Source organism: Haemaphysalis longicornis, unplaced genomic scaffold, assembly GCF_048455015.1.
Source record: "Haemaphysalis longicornis isolate Haplotype H1 unplaced genomic scaffold, Haemaphysalis longicornis Haplotype H1 scaffold_8, whole genome shotgun sequence".
NCBI lineage: Eukaryota > Metazoa > Arthropoda > Arachnida > Ixodida > Ixodidae > Haemaphysalis > Haemaphysalis longicornis.
In genome coordinates this window covers 126,770,662-126,779,569 of record NW_027526445.1, presented here as the reverse complement: position 1 = coordinate 126,779,569, position 8,908 = coordinate 126,770,662, and the positions used below count along the sequence as shown (strand labels likewise).

The window sequence follows — 8,908 nt, the reverse complement described above, 5'->3', positions numbered from 1 at the left end:
CTTCCAACAGGGAGTTTAACCTTGATGGCGTTTGTGGGGCCAATAAGAAGCTCTGTCGGCACTCTATCGTCCCAACAGCGTAGTCTTCCAACAGGGAGTTTAACCGTGATGGCGTTTACCGGCTCGCCAACACGATAAGTCAACGCCAACAGACGCCTCGTTCGTAATCAGCGGCGCGAGCGCGCCATCAGACAGAACCGACAGACGCCCTGAAGGTGGTTTTTAGGGCCTAAACAGCAGCGTCTATGTCTGGCATAGACGCTAGACGTCAACGTTTGTGTTCTGAATTTTCCCTTCAGTAAGTAACAGTCAGACGGACGATAACATAACTATGTGAATATATGCTTTGGCTCATACCACGGCAAGCGCAATCGTTTGTGGCTGCAGCCTCGGTTGCTCTTCGTCCACAACAAACTGAGTCGGCTGTACAGCTTTCTTCGAGGGCGTGTATGCAGGGGTTCTATCTTCCTTTTTTGCGCAGGCCGACGGGGGCGGTCGTGTAAAATCATTTTCGCTCGTCGCTTCCGTACGGTTGCCACCTTCCTGGTTTTGGACCCGCCCGACCGGTTTTTTAAACAGCGGGCCGGTTGCCGGTCCATATCTAAAACCAGTCGTCATCAGCCGGTTTTTTGGCTTTTGTGCCGTGATTATGCCCGTTTTGGCGTTTTATAAGCGTCAATTCAACAACTAAGACGATAAATACGTGTCGACAAGCATAGGCGTGCGCACAGGGGGGGCAGGGGGGGGGCGGCCACCCCCCCTAATCATCTGAAGGGGGCGCCAAATTTGCCCCATGCCTGCCTTGCCGATGTAACACATGAAAGTAAAATTTCTGCTCAGAAATATTTTGTGTGTGTTGCAATTCCATCACATTGAAATAAAAATTTTATAACCATCCCTCTTTGCACTGCGTTCGCACCGCAAGGCCTTCAGTGAGAAGAGGTCGGGAGTTGCTCTGGGGGGGGGGGGGGGGGGCGCAGCGGTAAGACTTTGCCCCCCCAAATTGAGAACTCTGCGCACGCCTATGTCGACAAGCTGCGCAAAGACACGCGAGCAGAGAAAATACGCGGGCGAGCGCGCTGCCTCAGATGGAGGGGGACCTAAGGGAAGAACAAAATAACGAAATTCTACCGCCGCGGTCAGCAATTGCGGTTACTTTTCAGTGAAGCACATGCAGAGCGATTAACCAAGCTCTCAATCACTTTCAGTACAAACGTTATGTTGATTTCTCTCTAAGAAAACACTACAATAAATGGCACTGCATGTTAAAAAACATGGCGTCTTTTTTCAACACAATCCCCCCTCCCCCCCCCCTCCCCCCCCGGAAGGCCCGTTTTTTTTTTTCGGGGAAAGGTTGTAACCCTACGCTGCTGTTCTGCCTACCTGCTTGCTGTACCTATTACGTCGCCGCCACCGCAAATCCCCACTTGTTACGAACTCAGAGGTTTTCGCACTGTTAGCAGTCGTTTTACACGATGGGTTTGATGCGCCTGACATGCCAGGAGTGACATTGCTTGTAGTATTAGAGCGACGTTGCTTGTCTGCAAGACGGTGCCGGTCAAACAAGCGTTATCAACGCCATAATTCTAACGGCACATTCCATTTATTTCGTGGCTGCCGTGGCTTGCGCAGAAAAGGTCGGGTTGACTGCGATAGCTTTGCTTGAGTCAAATAATGGAGCTTTGGCTCAATCGCTTGCAGCGCTAGCAATGCGGCCTCGTCTGCAAGACCGGTGCGTGAGAAACAAGCGTTAGGACAGCCAGAATTTCAAAAATGCAGCATAAACTAGACCATCCCTAAAGGAGGCGATGACTAGACACAAGCAACAATATTCGTTGACAACTTACGTAAGTATAGAGTTGTTTTAGGCGCCTTGAACACGCCCGCCGACATAGCTGTTTGTTAACGCGTCCGTTTACTGTTTTGTAGGTCAATGGTTCGATTCCTCGTCGAACGTTTTTTTTTTCTTTTTTCTTTTTTTTTTTTTACGTGAGGGTTTCATTAGCTCCTTTTTTAACGACCAGGGTAAGCACCTGTTCCTTGCTTTCTATCACGCCGACATTTACCGCCCTCTTCCTAAACCCAAAGTAGCTCGTTTTCTCGCACGTTCTCTCTTGAGAAGCCCGCCGTGAAAACAAAACCAAAACAAACGTCAAACCTCTTTACAATATCAGTATATATGTCAATTACTTTATGTGTATTCACTTTTTGTGTTTAAAAACCTTAAATTTAAGTTATAAACACATTTCAGACTTTGAAAGCAGAAAGATAATTACCAACATTACAGTAGTAACACAATTTTCGTCAAACATAGAGGTGCTGCATTTGAAGTCTGGCAACTATCTCTCTCTTTTGTGTGTGTTTTTTTATGGCGTTTTGTGCCGAGTGGTTGGTGGCGTGATTTAATCTGTTTTATCTATTTCAAGCTTAAATCATAGTTATAGAAGCTTTATGGGTGATGTCTACCCTTCTAACCTACGCGTGTGTTGAACATGGGGACCCCGGAAGAACGATCATCGCCGGATAAAATACTGCGCGTCAAAAGTGGATGACATTGCATCAGAACAAAGCGTGTTCGTGTGTCCGCGGGATGAAGACGACAGTGAAGGAGAATTTTACGTTGGAAACATCGTTTTTGCTCGGGTAAGTACGCATTTTTTATTATTCTGTATTTGGTTGGAATGAGTTCTGGTGTTTATGGGTCAGTAATTCGCTAGACCCCCATCTCGTTTGCTCTGAGAGCCTACGTGAGTTAGTATACTTGTTTGGCGCCCAGTCCACCGTTTCCGCAGAAGTCAGCATCAATTTACGCTGAAGCTAGACCTTGGCTACGATGCTCGCGCTATGGTACACGGCTGCTAATAATTTCACATCACGCAAGGCTCTTTAACACCGGGGCGTTTGTTTATGTGTCTCTCAAACAGTGCCTTTGCGGTTGCAGATCGCAGTCGCAATTTCGCGTGAGTGGCACAACGCTGTGATTAGTCCTCCCTCGTGAATACCCGCGGTATACCAAGAAATAACATGAACAGGAGGTTCCCTGGAAGTGCATGTGAAAACGCGTACACGTGATTCCATGGCTGGCGTCTCGTAGGTGTTGTGAAATCTCTCCCCCGCCCCCCTTCACGAATTCCGTGCAGTGCGCTTCGCAGCTATTGCGCTCGCGAGACCGGCGACCGTACACCTCGCGGTCTTCGGGCCGCGATATGTGTGCTGTTCTCGTGAAGCTCGACAACAGCGAAATTGCCGTACTCGCTCGCCAACGCGCCCCGACAGCGTACGCGTCGACCGGGTGCTGACGGAGTTGTGCTGGAAGAAAAGCAGGCAAGAGATGAGGGCGCATGAGGTGTAGTTAAACATGAGAATTTACAAAGTGCAAGGTGGAGAAAATAGTATGCAAGGGCCGGAAACGGTGAGAGAGTTCGGGCCGCGTGCCAGCGAGCGAGTGCGGTAATTTACGTTGCCGAGTTTCACGAGTCCGGCACGAATATGACGACGCCCGTCTGAGAGTTCATAGAGGTATAGAATTCACATACGTGCAAATTGAAGGTGAAATGCGCGCATGTGGCCTCGCAGGGAGTTAGCATAGTCTCGGGGTAGTGGGGGAGATTTCACAACGCCTACGAGGCGCCTGCCGATTCTTGTCAGAGTAGCTCTCGTGAAGTCTGGGGCTTGATATCAGAGGCATATGTATTGTTTAAATTAGTGCAGAAAATTGAGCCAATTCGCAAGTTCTCATTTTCGCAAAACCGCAGGCCATACAGAGACTAACAAAAAAGCTGTAGGCACTCACTCAACTCGATTTATATTGGAGAATTGAACGTGCAGATACAAGTCAGACATTGAAATGGAGGAGCCTCAACTATCACACACCAGTTCCGATTGAAAGCAAGGGATACAGATGAGCTGCTAGCATGCGTTCCATGCAAATTAGCTCAGTAGCTAGCTTTGCATATATCATGCATACCCCACTCACAGTACCTGCGGGTCTAATAAATACATTCTTACTGTGACCTAAATTTCACTTGGGGTGTTCCGGGAATGTTCTTATTAGTGCCTTGGAGGTTACTGTCTTTAAACGATTAAAAATCTACTTGATGTAAGCATTCGTGCTTTGTGTGTGCTCTTGTATTTCAACAAGTGTCAGCACACTCACAGATTATGCACCTGCAGGTGCTGCTGCTGGCTGTCCTGGGTCAGCTGCCTTCCAGTCCAGTTTCAAAGGCTTTGCCAGGGCCTCCCTTGGCCAACCGACACTGCACCTGCTGTACCCAAGTACTGCCTGGCCTTTCGTTGGTGCTCCGTACGCTTTGCCGCCAGGAATGGTCATTCATCCATCATCTGGCCGCTTGGACCACCCGTTCAGAAGTCAGCGCATTTGCTCGACACATCGGTCCAGGCACTGCTGCCATATCGGTGCACCCACCGATTATGTATTTTCAGGTTAGTTATTGCATGTTGTGGAACTTGCCATGATGTATACCTGTTAGCAGTGCTGTGGCCTCTGATTATTTGAAACATTTTCATGAAGCAGTGCTGTGCGTATGGAGCGTGTCATTGCTTAGCAGAGATATTGAAGAGAATCTGGGGCTGACGACTAAAGGGCAAGAAGAGAAATTGAACTGACTTTGAAGCAAGTATTCGTATGTAATCAAGCCAAGCAAACATTTAGGATCTTTCGATATGGTTTTAAACTTGCAATACAAACTGGTCTACTTCAGATCATACTGGTAATAATCATACTATACCGAAAAGTACATCCCGCAGTCTGTAGAATTCTGACAGCGCTTTTTTCGCAGTCTCTCATGACAGGCACTAATCTCAATGGTTGGAAGATAGTCGAGGTAGCACCAGTCTTTAAATCAGGAGACGGTACTTCACCATTAAATTTCCCTAACAAGCACCATATGCAAGGTCAGGAAACATTTCATCCACTCTCAGGTCGCTAATTATTTATAAAATCACAATATCACATTCGAGTATCACCACGGTTTTCACAAGGGTTACTTGAGAAACACAACTTTCAGGATTTGTTCACGATCTACATTGATCCATTGACACAGGCTTACAAACTGCGGTAGTTTTTCTCGATTTTTCTAAAGCATTCAATCGCATTGCACACCACAGACTACTTCTCAAACTTCACCCTAATGTCCTCACTTGAGCAAAAGATTTTCATTCTTCTCAAATGCAGTTTACTTCTAATAACTATATACTTCTTTTGCTCGTGCCACTTTGTTGTCCCCCCAGGCAGGTTGCTTGGTCTATCTTCCATGTTGCATATCCTCCCATGTAAGTCTATTTGCAGATGATGTTGTAATTTATCACACAATTTCTTTCAACTACTACTGTCAATGCTTTCAATCTGATCTTAGCACAATTAACTCCTGGTGCTGCAAATGGCTAATGTCGCTTATCTCTAAAACAAAGTGCATGACTTTAACGGTGGCAAGTCTCGGATTGTAAATACTTACTTCATTAACAACAGCCTGATTACCTCTTGAGACAAAGGTGTTTTGGTAGGCCGGTAGGGGAGGGGGGATTGCATGGTGGATTTCAAAAGGTACATCGATTGGGAAAATAAGACGTGTGATTAATATTTTCATTTGCACTCCAAAACTCGCTTTATTTCATATGTTTAACCCACTGCCGTGGCTAGGGTGGTGTGCTGTGGAGGCGAATGTCGGTTAGATACCGCTTGGTGTAGCCGCTTTTCAGATGGAGGCAACACGTAAAGACGCCCGTGTTTGGAGATTTCGATGCGCACAAAAATACCCAGATGGTCAAAATTAATGCGAAGCCTTCCCCTACAGTGCTCCCCATATCCCAAGTGTAGCTTTGGCATGTTAAACCACCGTTTTTTTTTTTTCATGTTTTTGGTATAGTACCAGCTGCTGTAGCAGGTGCAACTTAAAGGTAAAATTATACATAATGTTTCCAAGAGCTAAATATAAAGGCCATATTGAAGTGCGTTTATGGGTCTATCTCATAGCAGTAGTGAAAGGTTATATACTCTGGTGCAGGTTAAGAACGCCAATGGCTCATGTGGTGTAGTCCAGTGTTTGACGGAATGCCGTGTAGGCAGGTAGAAGCATTATTGCAGTGATGAAACGTAGGTCACTGACCAAGTCAAGAAAGCCATTTAACGGTTTGTTGCTTGTTCACGGTGAGCATGTGTCGTGGAAAACGAAGCTATATATTGGGCATTACGCGGCGCAATGAGTTTGCATAGATATGGTGCAGATTGCCATCCATTATGTTGATAATGTTGGGCGTCGTCTGAACAATGAGGGACTCGAGCAGTAATCGAGAAGATAGATTGCACTCAGTTGTCAGTAATTTTGTCTTGTTCCAGTCGACCACGTGTCCCGTCCTCTCACGGTGCTCTGCCAGTGGACTTGTTTTTGCATGGCCCTTGTTCACTTCGTTCCAGTGCTGCATTAATCTTCTGTGCAGATTGCCCGTTTCGCCAATGTACACTGATTTGCATTCAGCGCATGGAATCTAATAAACAATACCCGGAAGCTTGGAGCGTGAGAGGGGGTCTCTCACTCTGACAATGTCAGAACGCAGCTTGCTAGTGGGCACATGCACAATGTATGCACTGCGTGTCTTGAAAATGTGTGCGAGAGTTTCACCGATGTGTGGGACGTAGGTAATTGCTGCACGTTTTGATGCAGTCGTTGTCCTGAATATAATGCCTAAAGCATTATATTCAGAAAGAAGCGAAGAGGGCGACTAGCAAGAATCCACATTGACATTAGCAGGCAGAAGCGTCCACAAGGCCTGTGTCAAAACGTGCTGCAATTCTCGTCCTACACATCAATCAAACTTTCGCACGCATTTTCAAGAAACACATTGTGCACATCGTGCAGGTGCCCACTAGCAAGCTATGTTCTGACATTGTCAGCGTGAAAGACCCCCTCTCACGCTTCAAGCTTCCAGGTGTTGTTTATGTTTTGAACAAAAAAAGTGCCATTTAAACGTGACACCTCCTTCCTTGCCGATTTCTGATGCCTGATTGTTCAGTTTGTGGGGATACGTTTAGCAGATTGCTCACATGTCTAACCTGTATTTGTGCTTGAGCAGTCAAACGCTGATGCTAGCAGTGAAGTAGGTGAAAATTGTACTTTGATTGTAGTTGTGTGCAGATTACCTACATTGTGTTAATTCGTAGAAAAGCAAAATTGAGGTAACCCTGCTAACTGTTCCGCATTGCAGCATTTTATTATGCGAACGTTAAGGAGTTCAGCTGCTTGTTAAAGGTGAAATAAACAGTGGTACAAAAAGAAGAGCATCTACTAAACAGAAATATCTTCACAATCGCAGGATGCCAACGGTCCGCCTACCAACTTGTGTCCTGCATCGTTTCTGCTGGCTGGAGCGGTTCATGGAGCATTTTCCAGCTTCTCAAAGTTTGTGGTCAAGCGCTCCTCCAAGTGAAAGATGCCGCAGAGGGATCTTTTGTTTTAATGCCACAATTTCACGTGCTCAGCAGCAAATTTACTCGTAAGGCTTTTTAAATATTCATCACCCAAGAGGGCATGTTACCTTCGTCTTCGGTGGAATGTGTCTGCACTCAGGTTATTTGTGACAGAAACAAGTGGACCACGTCATGAGAGTCATTGAGGCCTTGTTGATTGTGCATGCTTCTGAAATGACATTTTCATTAAGCTGAATACTTTCCACATATTACGATTTGTGAACAAATTATGGTAAAAGTCATGATTATTTGTACTACACTGCAGGAAGGAAATGCCAACATACGTTTTAAGCACCTCTGATATTTCAGATCGTTGGCTGGTGAGCAATAAAACAAAACTGAAATTTTTTTAAAGTAAAATCAAATATTCGTTGTCACCAGTGCATGACCATAGTAAAAGCTATCTAGTCACCAAATTTAGAATTAGACACGAAATGCCAAGAAAAATAGGGAAATAAACTAGACAGCTGGCTACAATAAACCAATTCGTAAAATTCCTCAATGTCTATCAAGTGATGATTCAGGCAGGTTAGTTAAGATGTCAGTGGGTTTACGCACCCAACTTGCAGGGAAGCACATGAGCTCCCAATATTAAAATGTTTTTAGTGAAGACCGTCTTCCTTCATTAAGCTGCTTTGCACATTGATGCCAGTCTGATAAATGTCCTGAATTTTTGTTATGATCAATCTTTGTATGGGAACCATATATTTTTATATGATGTCGCTGTGTATTTCTGAAACTGTATCTAGTCACTAATTCCAATTTGTCGTGGTCAGGTTTTTTCAACTGATTCGTAGCTTTTTTAACAATTATGGTATATTTTGTGTGCCTAAAGGAATGCCTCATTGCATGTTTAGCCTATGTAGTGTTGAAAGCGGACATTTTGCTTCAAAGTGGAATGTCGGGCTAGCAACAAGGTACTTCGCGTGCTGCTCACTTTCATTCATGCCATTATTTTTTATATTATCATTTAAAATTAAAAGCCAACCAATTTGCTGTCGTTTTAATTTTGTCACCTACTTTATACTTTCTTTTTTTTTCAACTTTGTGTAAGGATTGACTATCCATATTTTTATGATACCAAGGCGTTGGACTGGGCTAGCTGGTACATGTTTGAATGGATGAAAAACCATAGGAAAACCCAGGACACAGAAGAGAACGACGGGACAAACTTGTGCCGTCATTCTGTTTTAACTGTTTCCTGTGTTTACCACTGGTTTTTTATGCATTCAAATATTTTTTATGAGTTTGTTGAACAGTGATTAGTTTAGGTGTGTTCAAACAATTGTTGGCTGCGAAAGCTCCCTGTAGCATTTGTATAAGTGCTCTCTGCTTTTTTTTTTGAGCCAATACCCCACCACCAGTCTTCATGAGGTGGTCTTTTGTAGAAATAAGTTGAAATAAATATTTGTTTGCATTGCTTTA

At 44.8% G+C, this 8,908-nt stretch overlaps 1 long non-coding RNA gene across 1 annotated transcript; it reads left to right on the top strand.

Moving 5' to 3' along the window:
* Window positions 1–2,364: 2,364 nt before the first annotated feature.
* Window positions 2,365–8,908, top strand: LOC144148709 (uncharacterized). Its single transcript, XR_013318035.1, has 3 exons — window positions 2,365–2,643; window positions 4,174–4,443; window positions 7,330–8,908. It is a non-coding gene; the product is annotated as an uncharacterized LOC144148709 (long non-coding RNA).